Source organism: Littorina saxatilis, linkage group LG6 (genome assembly GCF_037325665.1).
Source record: "Littorina saxatilis isolate snail1 linkage group LG6, US_GU_Lsax_2.0, whole genome shotgun sequence".
Taxonomy (NCBI): Eukaryota; Metazoa; Mollusca; class Gastropoda; order Littorinimorpha; family Littorinidae; genus Littorina; species Littorina saxatilis.
Window position 1 is genome coordinate 27434053 of NC_090250.1, and position 20287 is coordinate 27454339.

Sequence of the window (20287 nt, forward strand, 5' to 3'; positions counted from 1 at the left end):
GTACGTATGGCCATTGCCCCATATACAAACCAGGGAAGAGGGGATGTGGGTTAGGGGAATTTTACACATATACACGTCTTACACATTTATCCTCACATGTTATATAATAATCGTTTACAATTACAACGGTACCATCTCTAAAGTGTTTTAACATGCAGTTGTCGACGTTTTATGGCGTGGAAAATGAACTTAGCAACGAGGCGACACCTCTTAACATCTGAAAATGACAAAATGGTAGACACAGAACCTTCACACATGCTTCCTATAAATCTTTTCCTTAAATCAGAATATAATGGACAGCATAAGAGGAAGTGGTGTTCATCTTCGGCTACATTTTCACAAAAAATACAATATCTTGTTTCCATAATAGCACTGAATCGTTTAAGGTTGTTATTAATTGGTAATACACCAAGTCTAAACTGTGTAAGTGCTACCCTAAAACAATAAATGTCAATATTGAACAAGTAACTTTCAACATGCAGCACAGATTTAAATTTAGCGTACAATTCATAACGGTCCCTTTGTGACACTGTGCCGGACCATTCTTGTTTATACATGTCACCCAATCGGAGCTTAAAGACCCTCAAAAACCCTTTCACATCGCCGACACCTTGGTTAAGCCATACAAAGTTAAAACCAGTTTCAGACAATATATTTCGGATTTCCGAGGCCCAACATCTTTTTCCTCTTTCATCCGTGTTATACAACATTGTATATAGGCTTGTTTTGGCAATCTGTCGTCTCTCATCATTAGCAATTTAAACCAATAATTCAGACAACGCACATAGGAGTTTACAAAAAGGGGGTATCTGCCAAGTTCTCCATAAACCATTCTGTTTGGTGTACATGTTGGTACACCTAAAAAGCGTTTACATGCCATGATATGCACTTTCTCCATGGTATCTAACCGGGACCAACCCCAGATTTCTGAGGAATACAACAAAATTGGCTGAACTTTTGCATCAAAGATCTTAAAAAAGGTGGTAACTGTCATTTCTTTCAATTTTTGAAATATGCCCACCAAATAAAATACGGCCTTTTTACTCTTACCCACAAGAGAGAGAGAGAGAGAGAGAGAGAGAGAGAGAGAGAGAGAGAGAGAGAGAGAGAGAGAGAGAGAGAGAGAGAGAGAGAGAGAGAGAGAGAGACAGAGACAGAGACAGAGACAGAGACAGAGTGAGAGAGTTAGAGAGAGAGTTTCAAAAGTTAAAAAAAAGCGCGGTACATAGGTATTTGATAAATAGCTAAATTGGTTTGAATGATATTTATGATTGATATTTCGCTTGCTCTCTCCTCTCTCTCTTTCATCTATATGCCTTTTGATTTGATGACATATGGCTTGTTTGTTTGTTTGCCCATCTATGCGTGCATGTTTGTTTGTTGTTCATTTCTTCTTATCTTATTGAATGTAGATTTTCTAACTTTCTCCGCATTATTTGATTTTAAATTCAGGTTGCATTTAGTTTTTTTTATAATTTTTTCTTTTCTTCATATGTATGCTTCTTCAGTGAGTATTATATGTTTTGTATTTGTTTAAGGACAGGTTGCTTAAGAAGGCAATGTGCCTTGAACCTTTATCCTTGTAAAATAAAGTTCGTTCGTTCGTTTATTCTCTCTCTCTCTCTCTCGCTCTCTCTCTGTCTCTATCTCTCTCTCTATCTCTCTCTCTCTGTCTGTCTCTCTCTCTCTTCTCGCACACACTCACGCTCATATACACATTACTTCAAGATTGTTTCGCGGAAATCTTTAATTCACTAAAAAAAATACTGATTTATAATTAAAAACAAAAACAAACAAACATCTTTTGTAGTGAAAACAGATTTCGCGGTATGGAGGCTAGGGCCGTTACCTGAAAATGAAACGAAAGACATTACAGAACAATGATGCTGATGATGATTATGCTGCTGCTGCTGCTGCTGCTGCTGCTGCTGATAATGATGATGTTGATTTTTTATGTCGATGATGTTGATGGTGATGATGATGATGGTGATAATGATGATGGTGATGATGATGATGATGATGATGATGATGTTGATGATGATGATGTTGATGTTGATGATGGTGAGAACGATGATGATGTTGATGTTGATGTAGATGACACACACACACACACACACACACACACACACGGCACACACACACACACACACGCACTCACACACACACAGACACATACTCACACACACACACACGCGCACACACACACACACACACACAGACACAGACACAGACAGACACACAGACACAGACACACACACACACACACCAACATCCCTCACCCCACACACACAAAAACAATCCCCGCCCCCTCCCAAACACACACACATACACCAACATCCCCCCTAACATACACCAACAACATCCCCCCCCCCCCCCCGCACACACACAGTGAAGCAAAGGACACAGAGTAATATCTATCTCAACAAGACCCGTCACTCGTCGGCCGGCCCAACCCACATTGCTGGCCTGGGTGGTTCTGCTACAGGGACATGCAGCGTTGCAGCTCCGCCCCCCTCACCCCCCACACACACATACACAAACAGAGTGAAGCAGAGTTATACATACCTCAACAAGACCCATCACTCATCAGCCCCAACCCGCTTTGCTGGCCGATGTGGTTTAGGTACAGGGACAGTTAGCGAAGTTGCAGCTCCCACACGGGCAATTATACGGACAGTTGACACTCCGAGTTTGTTTCGGGTCCTCGGTGATGAGATCCTCTAAAGGCCGCATCCTTCGAAACAGGGTTTTGAGCAGTTCTCCAGAAGAGTCTGAAAACAAGTGAGCAAGACTGCTAATTTTAAGACAAAAACGTATACATAAACTTTGTGAACAGTGAAAGGAAAGTGAAAAAGTGGGAGAGAGAAAGAGGGGGGGGGGGGGGGGGGGGGGATTGGGTGGGTGTGGTCACATATCCAATTTGTACATTTTAAAATATTAATATCCATAACAGTTATCAACAAAGAGAACTGTTTCTGACAAAATCTTATTGTTAATCTTCAAGAAAAGGTAGATATCATTTCCAGTCACTATAAAATGTGTTGGGAACATTGTGAATATAAATATTAATTTTTTTTGGTTCGATATCTTTGTCGCATTATTAACATAAAAACAGACATGCTTTGGACCGTATCATTCAATCTGGCAATATAAATATAGTGTTTAGTCAACAGCAAAATCAAATCAAAAACAAATATCGGTATGTAAATTCTCTGCATGTCCAAAATAATCAATTTTTGAAAACACTACTTGTGCACAATGCAAACAAATTTGTTTTAACCATTAAAGAAGATAATTGCAAAAGAGCTGAACAGTCCAACAAAAAGGTTCCAGCATAGGGTGCAGTGTGGAGAATCAACACATTTTTTTCAAAAACAAAAGGCGTTTTGTTGGTCAAATTCTATACAATATCCTTAACTGAAGCCATCTTAGCCTTGTATCCATAGTGATATAAATCACTTTTAAAAAGAGGTTCATTCTCTGTGGTCAAAATCTATGCAAACAGTTGAACCACATTTATTATATAAACCCTTTGCATTTTGTTTCCATACCAAACACTCATCGAAACTAATTTCTGTTTCCAAAAAGACCGGTGGAGCTTGTTGATATCCCTTATCCGCATGAACAACACTTTCAAACAAAATTAAATTAACATTAACATTGGAATATTGTGCTTTAAAAGCTTCCTATGACAAATGACCATCAGGACCCATGATGTGTCCAATTGAGACAAGTCCATTATCAATCCAATTTTAAATGCAAATGACCTTTTCATCTCGTAGAATCTTGACATTATAATGCAATGGCTCAGAAACATAATCAGTAAAACTTTAAGGTAAGCCTATCCACTTTTGATACAATTTCTCGTTATGTTTAAAAACGTCAAACCAAAAGGGATTATTCACTTTCTCCATTAATACTTTGGAATAGTCATCACCTCCTTCATTAATAACCCGACAAGATGGAATTCCAATTATTCAAATGACCAAGCGACGTTCGTCCTCTCACTTTCTCCACAGCACATGTGGTATATATTTAGCGCTTACATCCTTTTCAAGCATGGGAATTGTCCGCCGAAAGGCAAATTTCCGCCGAATTTTTTTTTCCGCCGAAAAAGCTAAAGTGTCCGCCGAAAAAATGAATGGAGGAGGCAAAACTGGTTCTGAAAACTGAATTTAATGGCAAACCAGGAGCTCAGATGACACCAAATTGCACAATTTGGGTTCTTTGGAGAAACATTTTTTCGGGGAGCATGCCCCCGGACCCCCCCTAGTAAGGCTAGGCGCTTTGCGCCGTCGACTTTGAGCTTACTTACAAATGTTCAGCCTTTTTTAAAAACTTTTTTCAATTCCCATGCCTGCTTTTGTTTCTCAGATCGTTAGAAGAGTAGTCTGAACAGAGAATGCAATGATTCTCAAAGATAATCAATCTCATCGTGCCGACATATGAAGCCAGAATAAAAAGACAGACTCCTTCTCGGAATTCAGTTCTGCTCACTATCTCAAATATGTCCGGGCTGTTCACAAGGAATAAGACCATGTCTTTATTTGGACGCGTACCAAAAATCAACATAACTCAGTCACGATGTTATTGTTTTGGTATGGGTCAAAACCCTGGGCAGATCTGAGATTGTGAGCAGGACTCTCTCTCTCTCTCTCTCTCTCTCTCTCTCTCTCTCTCTCTCTCTCTCTCTCTCTCTCTCTTTCTCTCTCTCTCTCTCTCTCTCTCTCTCTCTCTCTCTCTCTCTCTCTCTCTCTCTCTCTCTGTTTCTCTCTCTTATAAAATTCTAAATGACGACTGTCCTAAATATTTGCAATCACATTTCAATAAAGATATGGGTCCCAAAAAATCATCCCTCCTATACCTCGCATAGACCTCTACAAATCGAGCTTAGCCTTCTCGGGAGCGTTTCTCTGGAACTCCTTCCCCCAACAGATAAGAAATGCAACTTCAGTGAAAATGTTTAAGAGACAGTCACGTTCACACATCATTCGTGAATGAAATGTCTTGTTCGATTGTTATTTTGTTAAACATTTTGTACTAGTGTTAACGGATGTGTAGCTGATCGGAGCAACTTTATTCCCAAATGAAAGGTATAGCTATGTCAATGTAATTTTGTAATTTTTGAGTTCTCCTTATGTAATTCCTTAAATGCACATTGTGTTGCATTCCATACAATGTATTTCTGTATTTTATATGATTGAATTTATATTTGTTTATGTGCGTCTGTCTTTATGTGTTGTATAAAGGACAGGTTGGAAGAATAGGCTTTGCCTAAAACCTTTATCCTTTTGTAATAAAGTTCTGAGTCTGAGTTTGAGTCTGAGTCTCTCTCTCTCTTTTTTTCTCTCTCTCTCTCTCTCTCTTTCTCTCTCTCTCCCTCTCTCTTTTTTTTTTCTCTCTCTCTCTCTCTCTCTTTTTTTTCTCTCTCTCTCTCTCTCTCTCTCTCTCTTTCTCTCTCTCTCTCTCTCTCCCTCTCTCTCTTTTTCTCTCTCTCTCTCTCTTTCTCTATCTCTCTCTCTCTCTCTGCCTCTCTTTCTCTCTCTCTCTCTCTCTTTTTCTCTCTCTAAAACTACACTTTCTCTTCTAAAAAATAATGAATCGATTGACCCACCCTCTCGTTCACGATCTGTTTCCAGCGAGGCAGCACGCGTCACAGATGACGTCATCATCAGGAGACAGGAAGTCACGATCAGGAAAGTCAGTAACTTGATCATCTTGCTCAGTGGAATTTAATACCAAAGTAACGAGGCAGAACTGAAAGCAAATAAGAAAAGAAAGACGCGATATATTGATTGACTGACTGTAATTGGTTGAATGAATGCTTGCTTGCTTGACCGATTGATTGCTTGACTGACTGCTTGATTGATGAACTCATTGATAAAATGCTAAGCATTACAATGTGTGTGTGTGTGTGTGTGTGTGTGTGTGTGTGTGTGTGTGTGTGTGTGTGTGTGTGTGTGTGTGTGTGTGTGTGTGTGTAAAAAACAAACAATCGGTGGGTAAATCGTCCCGGTGAGAAATTGTATATTCAGTGTGAACAGACGATATGAACGTTTGCACATGATTTAAAAATCGAATAAGATATACATTTTGTTTGTCAGATTTCATCATACTTTGCAAGACGTATTTTTGTTGTCAGATTCACAAATAAACCATCAAACAAATGAAAGAACAAACTAATGGAGAAAAAAAACACACACACACACCCAAAAACAAGAGATTCAAAACAGAAAAAAACTGTTCCAAAATCCAGAATCTAAAACAAGTGAGATAAGAATGGGAACGTTCAGTTTTAAACAAACGAGATATTCGTCGACAAAATGGTCTTCATTGCAGACAGACGCACACATAATTATGAGACAGATATAAAAGCAAAAGACTTTGCTTAAATTCGACCTCTGGTATAAAGATATTTTTTATCTTTCTAAATTTTATTTTATTTTAAGGCCACAGATAGAAATTAAGATTTGTTTCTTTGGCAAGCTTTACTATGACTAATTCCTAGAAATAATATGATTTAAGGCCAGAGAGGGAAATTAGAATTTGTTTCTTTGGCAAGCTTTACAATGTCACACTCCGAAACATGATTTAATTTAAGGCTGGAGATGGAAATTAAAATTTGTTTCTTTGGCAATTATAACTGCGTCTAACTCCAAGAAATGATTTGATTTAAGGCCAGAGAGGGAAATTAAGATTTGTTATTTTGGCAAGCTTTACAATGTCTAACTCCGATTAATAATTTGATGTAAAGCGAGAGATTGAAATTAAGATGTGTTACTTTGGCAAACTTTACAATGACTAACTCCAAAAAAAGGATTTTAGAGAGGAAATTAAGATTTGTTTCTTTGCTAAGCTTTACAATGTCTAACTCCCAGAAATAGTTTTAACGCCGAACCTAGGATTTGAGGTACAGATAGTACGCATGTCATACACTCGATAGGACATTGATTTAAGGCCAGAGATGGAATTTAAAATTTGTTTTTTTGGCAAGTTTTAACATGTCTAACTCCGAAAAATATTTTGATTTAAGGCCAGCGAGGGGAATTATGACTTGTTTTTTTGGCAAGCTTTACAATGTTTAACTCCGCGAAATAATTTTAACGCCGAACTGCCTAGGATGAGAAGTACAGGCATAGTACGTTTGTTTTGTTTGTTTGTTTGTTTGCTTAACGCCCAGCCGACCACGCCACGAAGGGACAGGCATAGTACGTACGGCATACACTCGGTAGAACATGAGAGAATCAAGACGCACTCACCTGTAGTACTGTGGGAACTGTGCAGACATCCACTGTCAGCTCGACTGTACTTAATTGTACCAAGTTTGAAGTACCGTGCAAGCTGTGTCCGCTGTGTGACTTCAATAGGGATGAAACCTAACGGTTATGGCCGATTTTAAGTCCTATAAAGCTTTAATTGCTGAATGCAGGATCATCAGTTCTTAAAGGCTGTTAATGGAGCTTTCAAGATTTAAGATTTGTGCTTTTCGTTTACTACTTTGTTTTGTTCTGTTTGGGGGGGGGGGGATATTATTGTTTTTGAGGGGAGAGGGGGAGGTGGGTTAATAAGTCATTAAATACAACGCCTTTTTGAGCTTGAGAATGCAGTCCTTATTTTTCAATCAAATTGATAGAACATTTTGGTCAAACAATCTTTAACTACGTCTAGTCAATGGGACTGCATATCAGCTTAAAAGCTTTAAATTCAATGAATGAGCTTGTTTATTAAACATTTCAAAATTCCTGATTACAATTAAAATTCAATGTAAATGACACAAAACAGATTCCATTGTACTTCTAATCATTTCCTGAATCCAAGAATATATAGCAACAGCAGGTTGACTGCAAATATGTGTGCACAATCAGGGCTCACCACGGACGCGCAACCTACAGGGTACGTCCCTGGACCCTCAAGTTTAATTTGTAAGGGTCCAAGGACACGCACAGTGAAACTTTAGAGGGTCCTTTGACAAGGAGGTTCTCATATTTGATTTTGAAATGTTAATTCCTCGCCGACACAGACCCCCTCCCCCAAACCGCTCAAAGTTATACTGACGCTTTGAAGCCCTAAGCCATTTTCAAAAGCATCCTGGCCATCTGGGTAAGGTAACCTATCCTTAAAGTTGCATCAGTAAAGATCTGGCAGAGCGTTTCCTGAAAAAAGTACGGATGAAACGCAGTCACTATATATGTAGAGCGTCCCGGGACCCGCTCTTTTTCGCTTTAGTGCGTCGTTGGACCTTCTCCATGAATTTGCAGTACGTGTGTTCGGCTTATAGTGCGTACAGGACGCAGGGACGCACAGTTTGGGGAGCCGTGATAATGAAACAAAATAGGCTCTATACTTACAACGTGTTGCATGTTTTATTGGAGACGATCGAGCGCCATGCACCACTCTCGGTCCTTGTGTTTTGGTTAGCCAAGCCATACTAAGTGTTGTCTTTTGCGAATACTGGTTTTCAGTGCTGACCTTTTCGTTTGTGTGTGTGTGTGTGTGTGTGTGTGTGTGTGTGTGTGTGTGTGTGTGTGTGTGCGTGTGTGTGTGTGTGTGTGTGTGCGGTGTGAGTGTGTGAGTGTGTGTGTGTGCCTGTTTGTCTATCGATGTATCAATGTTGTCTGTGTGTTTATATGACTGTGTATAAGTGTGTATGTGTGTGTGACACCTTATAAGTAATTCGCTTTCACATATTCAAACATCCTTTAAGATTTTAAGCAGTATTGAATGTGCTTTTAACATTCACCGGATTACGCTTTGGACAACACAGTCCGGATGATGCGGGTCGTGTATGACCCATACTGTGGAAGAAGGATTCAACGTTAAATGTATGGGTCCTAAATGACCCACGCCATCTGAATATGGATAAACTCTTTACCGCCTCTTAACAGAATATGTGATGTACACGACCCGCGCCATCCGAACAGGGATACAAATCGTAAAATCCTTCTTTAATTCCATGTGGGTCGCCTACTACCCACATCATCTGGACTGTCAAATTTCGTCATTGTTTAGACAAAGACAATCCTTTAGTATTTGATCGATAGGAGCGTCTTAATTATGGTGTTTGAGGATTAAATGAAGTTTCAATAACAAAAATCCCAATAGTTTTAGAGAAACAGACAATTTTGTGAGGCTCTGGGTCGTCCACAACGAAGGAAGCAGGTATTTGATAAATAGCTAAATTGGTTTGAATGATATTTATGATTGATATTTCGCTTGCTCTCTCCTCTCTCTCTTTCATCTATATGCCTTTTGACTTGATGACATATGGCTTGTTTGTTTGTTTGCCCATCTATGCGTGCATATTTGTTTGTTGTTCATTTCTTCTTGTCTTATTGAATGTAGATTTTCTAACTTTCTCCGCATTATTTGATTTTAAATTCAGGTTGCATTTAGTTTTTTTTATAATTTGTTCTTTTCTTCATATGTATGCTTCTTCAGTGAGTATTATATGTTTTGTATTTGTTTAAGGACAGGTTGCTTAAGAAGGCAATGTGCCTTGAACCTTTATCCTTGTAAAATAAAGTTCGTTCGTTCGTTTATTCTCTCTCTCTCGCTCTCTCTCTGTCTCTATCTCTCTCTCTATCTCTCTCTCTCTGTCTGTCTCTCTCTCTCTTCTCGCACACACTCACGCTCATATACACATTACTTCAAGATTGTTTCGCGGAAATCTTTAATTCACTAAAAAAAATACTGATTTATAATTAAAAACAAAAACAAACAAAGATCTTTTGAAGTGAACAGAATTCGCGTTATGGAGGCTAGGGCCGTTTCCTGAAAAGGAAACAAAAGACATTACAGAACAATGATGATGATGATGATTATGCTGCTGCTGCTACTGATAATGATGATGTTGATTTTTTATGTCGATGATGTTGATGGTGATGATGATGGTGGTGATAATGATGATGGTGATGATGATGATGAGGAGGAAGATTATGATGATGATGTTGATGATGATGATGTTGATGTTGATGATGGTGAGAACGATGATGATGTTGATGTTGATGTAGATGACACACACACACACACACACACACACACACACACGGCACACACACACACACACACACACACACACACACACACGCACTCACACACACACAGACACATACACACACACACACACACGCGCACACACACACACACACACACACACACAGACAGACACACAGACACAGACACACACACACACACACACCAACATCCCTCACCCCACACACACAAAAACAATCCCCGCCCCCTCCCAAACACACACACATACACCAACATCCCCCCTAACATACACCAACAACATCCCCCCCCCCCCCCCCCGCACACACACAGTGAAGCAAAGGACACAGAGTAATATCTATCTCAACAAGACCCGTCACTCGTCGGCCGGCCCAACCCACATTGCTGGCCTGGGTGGTTCTGCTACAGGGACATGCAGCGTTGCAGCTCCGCCCCCTCACCCCCCACACACACATACACAAACAGAGTGAAGCAGAGTTATACATACCTCAACAAGACCCATCACACGCCGTGGATGGTGGCACGCCTAGTTTTTTCCACCGCAGGAACAACACCCAATTCGTTCCCCCGCAAGACGAACAACATGGTAGGTGTCTCCAAATTAATGCCTTAAAATAGTAGATAACCAGACTTTCTAGTATTGAAGTTTATATCATACTGTTCGGTACTTTATTTTGCATTGGATCAGCTAGTTGTCTTACCATTTACACTCTCGTGTACTACATAAGAGAAGAAATGTCATCAAGACAAGTCAGAAATACTGTCTCCCACGTTAAAAATGATGAAATAACACAAAGCACGGTCAACAGAAGGGCTTAAATCTTTTTGCTGGTCAAAGTCAAACTACTTGTGGATACTGCTCTTCATTTTTAAGTTTAAGCTTACCTTAGTTTAGACTCACGATCGGTTCAAAGATCAACAGTAAAATTTGACGGGGTAAGATCCCCCGCAGCTTGGTCAAAAATGCGGGGGACCTTATCTGGTGTCTGCGGGGGACCTTACCCACTGAGAATCGAGTACCACAAAATAACGCTAGATTAGAGCAGCTTATCCACGATGCTGGTGCCCAAAAACGCGCATACAAGGCTGCAAGGTATCGAAGATTAAACTGTGAGTATTAAAATAGTGCTTTAAATGGTAGTTCTAGGTTAATTTGTACGAAATTGAGACCTCTCTGTATAATTTTCACGGACTTCGGCAGAAAATCGAACGCCACTGTTCACGAGTACACAACAAGACATAAATTACATATTATACATATAGCCTAGGCAATTCTGCTTTAGAATACCTATACTTAATAATGTGATTTGCCACAACGTGCCTTCACAGGGCAATTCCTTTGCGAGATAACAATTTTGCTTCCGCGTGCGGGGGAACAAATTGGGTGTTGTTCCTGCGGTGGACAACTAGGCGTGCCACCATCCACGGCGTGCATCACTCATCAGCCCCAACCCGCTTTGCTGGCCGATGTGGTTTAGGTACAGGGACAGACGAAGTTGCAGCTCCCATTATACGGACAGTAGACACTCCGAGTTTGTTTCGGGTCCTCGGTGATGAGATCCTCTAAAGGCCGCATCCTTCGAAACAGGGTTTTGAGCAGTTCTCCAGAAGAGTCTGAAAACAAGTGAGCAAGACTGCTAATTTTAAGACAAAAACGTATACATAAACTTTGTGAACAGTGAAAGGAAAGTGAAAAAGTGGGAGAGAGAAAGAGGGGGGGGGGGGGGGGGGATTGGGTGGGTGTGGTCACATATTCAATTTGTACATTTTAAAATATTAATATCCATAACAGTTATCAACAAAGAGAACTGTTTCTTACAAAATCGTATTGTTAATCTTCAAGAAAAGGTAGATATCATTTCCAGTCACTATAAAATGTGTTGGGAACATTGTGAATATAAATATTAATTTTTTTTGGTTCGATATCTTTGTCGCATTATTAACATAAAAACAGACATGCTTTGGACCGTATCATTCAATCTGGCAATATAAATATAGTGTTTAGTCAATAGCAAAATCAAATGAAAAACAAATATCGGTATGTAAATTCTCTGCATGTCCAAAATAATCAATTTTTGAAAACACTACTTGTGCACAATGCAAACACATTTGTTTCAACCATTAAAGAAGATAATTGCAAAAGAGCTGAACAGTCCAACAAAAAGGTTCCAGCATAGGGTGCAGTGTGGAGAATCAACACCTTTTTTTCAAAAACAAAAGGCGTTTTGTTGGTCAAATTCTATACAATATCCTTAACTGAAGCCATCTTAGCCTTGTATCCATAGTGATATTAATCACTTTTAAAAAGAGGTTCATTCTCTGTGGTCAAAATCTATGCAAACAGTTGAACCACATTTATTATATAAACCCTTTGCATTTTGTTTCCATACCAAACACTCATCGAAACTAATTTCTGTTTCCAAAAAGACCGGTGGAGCTTGTTGATAGCCCTTATCCGCATGAACAACACTTTCAAACAAAATTAAATTAACATTAACATTGGAATATTGTGCTTTAAAAGCTTCCTATGACAAATGACCATCAGGACCCATGATGTGTCTAATTGAAACAAGTCCATTTTCAATCCAATTTTGAATACAAATAACCTTTTCATCTCGTAGAAGCTTGACATTATAATGCAATGGCTCAGAAACAAAATCAGTAAAACTTTGAGGTATACATACAATTTCTTATAATGTTTAAAAACGTCAAACCAAAAGGGATTACACACTTTCTCCATTAAGACTTTGGCATACTCACCACCTCCTTCATTAATAACTCGACAAGATGGAATACCAATTATGGAAATGACCAAGCGACGTTCATCCTCTCACTTTCTCCACAGCACATGTGGTATATATTTAGCGCTTACATCCTTTTCAAGCATGGGAATTGTACGCCGAAAGGCAAATTTCCGCCGAATTTTTTTTCCGCCGAAAAAGCTAAAGTGTCCGCCAAAAAAATGAATGGAGGAGGCAAAAATGGTTCTGAAAACTGAATTTAATGGCAAACCAGGAGCTCAGATGACACCAAATTGCACAATTTGGGTTCTTTGGAGAAACATTTTTTCGGGGAGCATGCCCCCGGACCCCCCCTAGTAAGGCTAGGCGCTTTGCGCCGTCGACTTTGAGCTTACTTACAAATGTTCAGCCTTTTTTAAAAACTTTTTTCAATTCTCATGCCTGCTTTTGTTTCTCAGATCGTTAGAAGAGTAGTCTGAACAGAGAATGCAATGATTCTCAAAGATAATCAATCTCATCGTGCCGACATATGAAGCCAGAATAAAAAGACAGACTCCTTCTCGGAATTCAGTTCTGCTCACTATCTCAAATATGTCCGGGCTGTTCACAAGGAATAAGACCATGTCTTTATTTGGACACGTACCAAAAATCAACATAACTCAGTCACGATGTTATTGTTTTGGTATGGGTCAAAACCCTGGGCAGATCTGAGATTGTGAGCAGGACTCTCTCTCTCTCTCTCTCTCTCTCTTTCTCTCTCTCTCTTTCTCTCTCTCTCTCTCTCTTTCTCTCTCCCTCCCTCCCTCTCTTTCTCTCTCTCTCTCTCTCTTTCTCTTTCTCTTTCTCTCTCTTTTTCTCTCTCTTATAAAATTCTAAATGACGACTGTCCTAAATATTTGCAATCACATTTCAATAAAGATATGGGTCCCAAAAAATCATCCCTCCTATACCTCGCATAGACCTCTACAAATCGAGCTTAGCCTTCTCGGGAGCGTTTCTCTGGAACTCCTTCCCCCAACAGATAAGAAATGCAACTTCAGTGAAAATGTTTAAGAGACAGTCACGTTCACACATCATTCGTGAATGAAATGTCTTGTTCGATTGTTATTTTGTTAAACATTTTGTACTAGTGTTAACGGATGTGTAGCTGATCGGAGCAACTTTATTCCCAAATGAAAGGTATAACCATGTCAATGTAATTTTGTAATTTTTGAGTTCTCCTTATGTAATTCCTCAAATGCACATTGTGTTGCATTCCATACAATGTATTTCTGTATTTTATATGATTGAATTTATATTTTTTTTATGTGCGTCTGTCTTTATGTGTTGTATAAAGGACAGGTTGGAAGAATAGGCTTTGCCTAAAACCTTTATCCTTTTGTAATAAAGTTCTGAGTCTGAGTTTGAGTCTGAGTCTCTCTCTCTCTCTCTTTTTTTTCTCTCTCTCTCTCTCTCTTTCTCTCTCTCTCTCTCTCTTTTTGTTCTCTCTCTCTTTCTCTCTCTCCCTCTCGCTCTCTTTTTCTCTCTCTCTCTATCTTTCTCTCTCTCTCTCTCCCTCTCTCTTTTTCTCTCTCTCTCTCTCTCTCTCTCTCTCTCTCTCTCTCTCTCTCTCTCTCTGCCTCTCTTTCTCTCTCTCTCTCTCTCTCTCTCTCTTTTTCTCTCTCTAAAACTACACCTTCTCTTCTAAAAAATAATGAATCGATTGACCCACCCTCTCGTTCACGATCTGTTTCCAGCGAGGCAGCACGCGACACAGATGACGTCATCATCAGGAGACAGGAAGTCACGATCAGGAAAGTCAGTAACTTGATCATCTTGCTCAGTGGAATTGAATACCAAAGTAACGAGGCAGAACTGAAAGCAAATAAGAAAAGAAAGACGCGATATATTGATTGACTGACTGTAATTGGTTGAATGAATGCTTGCTTGCTTGACCGATTGATTGCTTGACTGACTGCTTGATTGATGAACTCATTGATAAAATGCTGAGCATTACAATGTGTGTGTGTGTGTGTGTGTGTGTGTGTGTGTGTGTGTGTGTGTGTGTGTGTGTGTGTGTGTGTGTAAAAAACAAACAATCGGTGGGTAAATCGTCCCGGTGAGAAATTGTATATTCAGTGTGAACAGACGATATGAACGTTTGCACATGATTTAAAAATCGAATAAGATATACATTTTGTTTGTCAGATTTCATCATACTTTGCAAGACGTATTTTTGTTGTCAGATTCACAAATAAACCATCAAACAAATGAAAGAACAAACTAATGGGAAAAAAATCACACCCACAAACAAGAGATTCAAAACAGAAAAAAACTGTTCCAAAATCCAAAATCTAAAACAAGTGAGATACGAATGGGAACGTTCAGTTTTAAACAAACGAGATATTCGTCGACAAAATGGTCTTCATTGCAGACAGACGCACACATAATTATGAGACAGATATAAAAGCAAAAGACTTTGCTTAAATTCGACCTCTGGTATAAAGATATTTTTTATCTTTCTAAATTTTATTTTATTTTAAGGCCACAGATAGAAATTAAGATTTGTTTCTTTGGCAAGCTTTACTATGACTAATTCCTAGAAATAATATGATTTAAGGCCAGAGAGGGAAATTAGAATTTGTTTCTTTGGCAAGCTTTACAATGTCACACTCCGAAACATGATTTAATTTAAGGCTGGAGATGGAAATTAAAATTTGTTTCTTTGGCAATTATAACTGCGTCTAACTCCAAGAAATGATTTGATTTAAGGCCAGAGAGGGAAATTAAGATTTGTTATTTTAAGGTCTGAAACAATTTATTTGATTTTGAGCGTACATCATGTGTTTCATTTGTTAACTTTGCAGAAGGCAATCTCAGTATTCTGGCTGCAGATCTAAAATCTAATCAAGCTTCAAGGTAATCGGTCAGTGATAATAGGGTTCTTCCCCTTTGCCTTTGGGTAACACCGACAATGTCAATGCCCGTGCAAGATATTGATGTTGATGCTGTAGTTGGAAATTGGGCCTTTTAAAGAAAAAAGGAATGGAAGTGCTTGCTGCAGACTTCTTGAGTTCTGCACTGAGGCTGTTGCTATTGATGGGTGAATCATGACTGAATGTTTGCACCATGTTGTTTGTTTACATGGTACAATCATTGTCGCTGAATTTACCTAAGGTTGCAATGTAGATTTAGAATCAGTGCTGTTGACATTTGTGTGAGTGCGTTTTAGCTGCAGACGCTGCTCGCTACACAAGAAAAGCTAATTTACCTTGTAATTGTTATGGTTTTGTCTGTCTGACGGTCTCGAATAGCAGCTGTCATAATTATTACTGTACTCTGTTGCTGGGTTATCTGTAATGTATGTATTTTTAGTAACTGTATTACCGTAGTTCAAATGTGCGGTGTTCTAGTCGACATGTGGTGCTTTGTATACCTTGTGTATGCGTGGATGTGGAGGTGGACTCTTGGACGTCTTTTTGTTATTATATTTAGTCAAGTTTTGACTAAATATTTTAACATCGAGGGGGAATCGAAACGAGGGTCGTGGTGTATGTGCGTGTGTGCGTGTGTGCGTGTGTGTGTGTAGAGCGATTCAGACTAAACTACTGGACCGATCTTTATGAAATTTGACATGAGAGTTCCTGGGTATGAAATCCCCACACGTTTTTTTCATTTTTTTGATAAATGTCTTTGATGACGTCATATCCGGCTTTTTGTGAAAGTTGAGGCGGCACTGTCACGCCCTCATTTTTCAACCAAATTGGTTGAAATTTTGGTCAAGTAATCTTCGACGAAGCCCGGACTTCGGTATTGCATTTCAGCTTGGTGGCTTAAAAATTAATTAATGACTTTGGTCATTAAAAATCTGAAAATTGTAAAAAACAATAAAAATTTATAAAACGATCCAAATTTACGTTTATCTTATTCTCCATCATTTGCTGATTCCAAAAACATATAAATATGTTATATTCGGATTAAAAACAAGCTCTGAAAATTAAATATATAAAAATTATTATTAAAATTAAATTGTCGAAATCAATTAAAAAACACTTTCATCTTATTCCTTGTCGGTTCCTGATTCCAAAAACATATAGATATGATATGTTTGGATTAAAAACACGCTCAGAAAGTTAAAACAAAGAGAGGTACAGAAAAGCGTGCTATCCTTCTTAGCGCAACTACTACCCCGCTCTTCTTGTCAATTTCACTGCCTTTGCCATGAGCGGTGGACTGACGATGCTACGAGTATACGGTCTTGCTGAAAAATAGCATTGCGTTCAGTTTCATTCTGTGAGTTCGACAGCTACTTGACTAAATATTGTATTTTCGCCTTACGCGACTTGTTGGAATTATGGTTTTTGTTAAATCGTATTGCTGTTGCTGTTGTTGTTGTGTGAGTAAGTTGGCAGACTTGACTTGACGGATGACTGTGCGTTAGTGAGACTGTGATCATACTCATAATAATCATACTCACTTATTTTCTTATGATGTTTTTATTTTTTATTATGCATTCTTATTCTTTTGATTGGAAATGAGTATTGTTACAACATAATTTCCATATGGATTAATAAATTTGAGTTGAGTTGAGTTGAGCTAGCATCTGCTGAAGGGACATTAAAACCCCAACACCATGGTTTTGTCTGTCGATCACCGTGCTTCAGTTCAAACTGAACTTTGTGTTTCGTAAGGTTAGATGAAACTGTGCTTGGAGAACTCGACCCGCTGTGCAGTTAAGAGTTGTTTCAACTTCATTTTCAGTCTTGCATAGTGTTTCATTGATTTACCTTGTGTCAGTGCAACGTGCCATTTACATTTTTTTTAAATTTATTTTTTAGATCAGTGTGCATTTTTAGATCAGTGGTGCAGTGTTCGTGGAAGGGAGGTTACTCTAGCTTTACCTCCAATCAGAACAGCGAGGTTCGTTTGCTGCCACTATCACTATCAGTTGATTCTTCGCTTTTGTTCTTTTTTGACCCGACGTGCACCCAAAGTGTAAAGATAAACGCTTTGTTTATTGAATCGCATACCTCAGATACATATCATGGTTTTGTCTTCTGTGAATGTTGTGTTTTCTGTTGTTTAGCCATGTGAGCAATGCTCTTCAATCCACAGAAACATGTTCGGTGCAGGGTCAAGGGTCGGCAGAACTATAGTTCCTCGGCCAAACCGGAATCGGTACTATGATGTATTTTTTTGAGCCCATTATGTATTTATTGAAGCCGAAAAATACAACATAATTATATACCCATAGTGGTATTACAGAGACAAAGAAGCAGCTCATGGGATATATGTTCTTTCTTTCTTTCTTTCTTTCTTTATTTGGTGTTTAACGTCGTTTTCAACCATTCAAGGTTATATCGCGACGGGGGATATATGTATATATACAACACTTTACAAAATATATAAAAACAGCAGAGTATATATACAGTCGTATTTACATACATATTATACGCATGCATTTCGTGGTGCGCATGTAAAATTTGTTTTGCGTTTATATAATTATATAATTCAAAATAATGTAAATAATGTCAGTAACATAATATAAACAAACAAGTCGCGTAAGGCGAAATTACTACATTTAGTCAAGCTGTGGAACTCACAGAATAAAACTGAACGCACTGCATTTTTTCACAATGACCGTAGTCCGCCGCTCGTGCCAAACGCAGTGAAACTGACGAGACTGTTTAGCGCGGTAGTGGTTTCGCTGTGCTGCATAGCACGCTTTTCTGTACCTCTCTTCGTTTTAACTTTCTGAGCGTGTTTTTAATCCAGACATATCATATCTATATGTTTTTGGAATCAGGAACGGACAAGAAATACAATGAAATTGTTTTTAAATCGATTTCGGAAATTTGATTTTGATCATAATTTTTATATTTTTAATTTTGAGAGCTTGTTTTTAATCCGAATATAACATATTTATATGTTTTTTGAATCAGAAAATAATGACGAATAAGATGAACTAAATGTAAAAAGCAGTCTGGTTACATCACGTTTACCCCCCGCGGGTTAGGGGGAGTCCCATATTGGTTGGGACGAGAAAGAATTTACCCGATGCTCCCCAGCATGTCGTAAGAGGCGACTAACGGATTCGGTTTCTCCTTTTACCCTTGTTAAGTGTTTCTTGTATAGAATATAGTCAATTTTTGTAAAGATTTTAGTCAAGCAGTATGTAAGAAATGTTAAGTCCTTTGTACTGGAAACTTGCATTCTCCCAGTAAGGTAATATATTGTACTACGTTGCAAGCCCCTGGAGCAAATTTTTGATTAGTGCTTTTGTGAACAAGAAACAATTGACAAGTGGCTCTATCCCATCTCCCCCCTTCCCCCGTCGCGATATAACCTTCGTGGTTGAAAACGACATTAAACACCAAATAAAGAAAGAACATCACGTTTAAAAAAAACCCATGTAAACACAGATTGTTAGTACACATACACATGTATTTTGCAAAGTTCAAAAGCATCAAACAAACCAATTTAAATTTGTTTACGTCAAGTTGAAACAAAGTGAATACATACTGCAAATGTTCACGAAGAATAGTTCGTCACAGAGCGTCCTGTTTCAGAAATTGTATCAGTAAAATAACAACACCAACAGACATATATATAGATCCGGACGATAAATCTGACTTTAATATTTCTGGCATTGTTCGCTACAGCTGTTACATGTTCTTACTTACCTCAGTAAGCTTCTGGATCAGACAAGAAGAAAGGCAAAAGGTTAACCAAGGGGTAGCAGTTTGTTTTGTTAATTGTTTAACACGTAGTCAATATTTCACGCTAACACACACACGCACACACACACACACACACACACACACACACACACACACACACACACACACACACACACACACACACACACACACACACACACACACACACACACACACACACACACACACATACGTGTCTGAGGGGGGATATCTGGACATTTGCCGCAAAGAAAAATGTGTTGTATCTGGACTTGTTTATTTCTAAAAGCTACATAAACGGAATGCGAGTGTAAACATGTGTTAGACATTAAGAATACTTTTTGAGAACAAAAAAATTAAAAACACTCATTATTGAAAGTTACACACCCAAAAATAGAGATTCTGAAACACGTGTTATAATTATCTGGACATCCCCCACCTAAAAGTGAGTGATAGCCGGACATATGACCGGAAAGCTGTAAATAGTATCAACTTTATCAAAAAAGCGTTACATATGCGTGGTAGTACAAAAAAGCTACCAGTAATCACAAACAACTTTTTTTTGACAGTGACAAACCAAGGGGAACTTTAACGTATTTTTTCGAGACAAATGTCTCGGCAGCTGATAGTTGGTAGAATTTATTGGATGTCGTTATTCAAATGCAAACCGTCAGAAACAGAAAGCTTAGAAAGGAATTACGTTGTATTGTTTTCCTGCTTTGCCTGGCTCAGGTCGGGAAATTCAGGACCGAAATGACCCAAGGTGCAACTCATTCCTTTTGATGAGTTTCAAGTTTCTTAAAAGTTTTCGCAGCTGTTGGTAGACTTTATTGGATGTCGTTATTCAAATGCAATCCG

At 38.7% G+C, this 20287-nt stretch overlaps 2 long non-coding RNA genes across 2 annotated transcripts; both read right to left on the reverse strand.

The window, feature by feature from the left end:
* Positions 1 to 1729: 1729 nt before the first annotated feature.
* LOC138968890 (uncharacterized) lies at positions 1730 to 7276 on the reverse strand. The gene is made up of 4 exons (XR_011456312.1): positions 7260 to 7276; positions 5615 to 5757; positions 2566 to 2771; positions 1730 to 1849 (listed from the first exon to the last, which is right to left on the reverse strand). It is a non-coding gene; the product is annotated as an uncharacterized lncRNA (long non-coding RNA).
* A 4249-nt stretch (positions 7277 to 11525) lies between these two features.
* LOC138968895 (uncharacterized) lies at positions 11526 to 19364 on the reverse strand. Its single transcript, XR_011456314.1, has 3 exons — positions 19254 to 19364; positions 14464 to 14606; positions 11526 to 11625 (listed from the first exon to the last, which is right to left on the reverse strand). It is a non-coding gene; the product is annotated as an uncharacterized lncRNA (long non-coding RNA).
* Between the last annotated feature and the right edge of the window lie 923 nt (positions 19365 to 20287).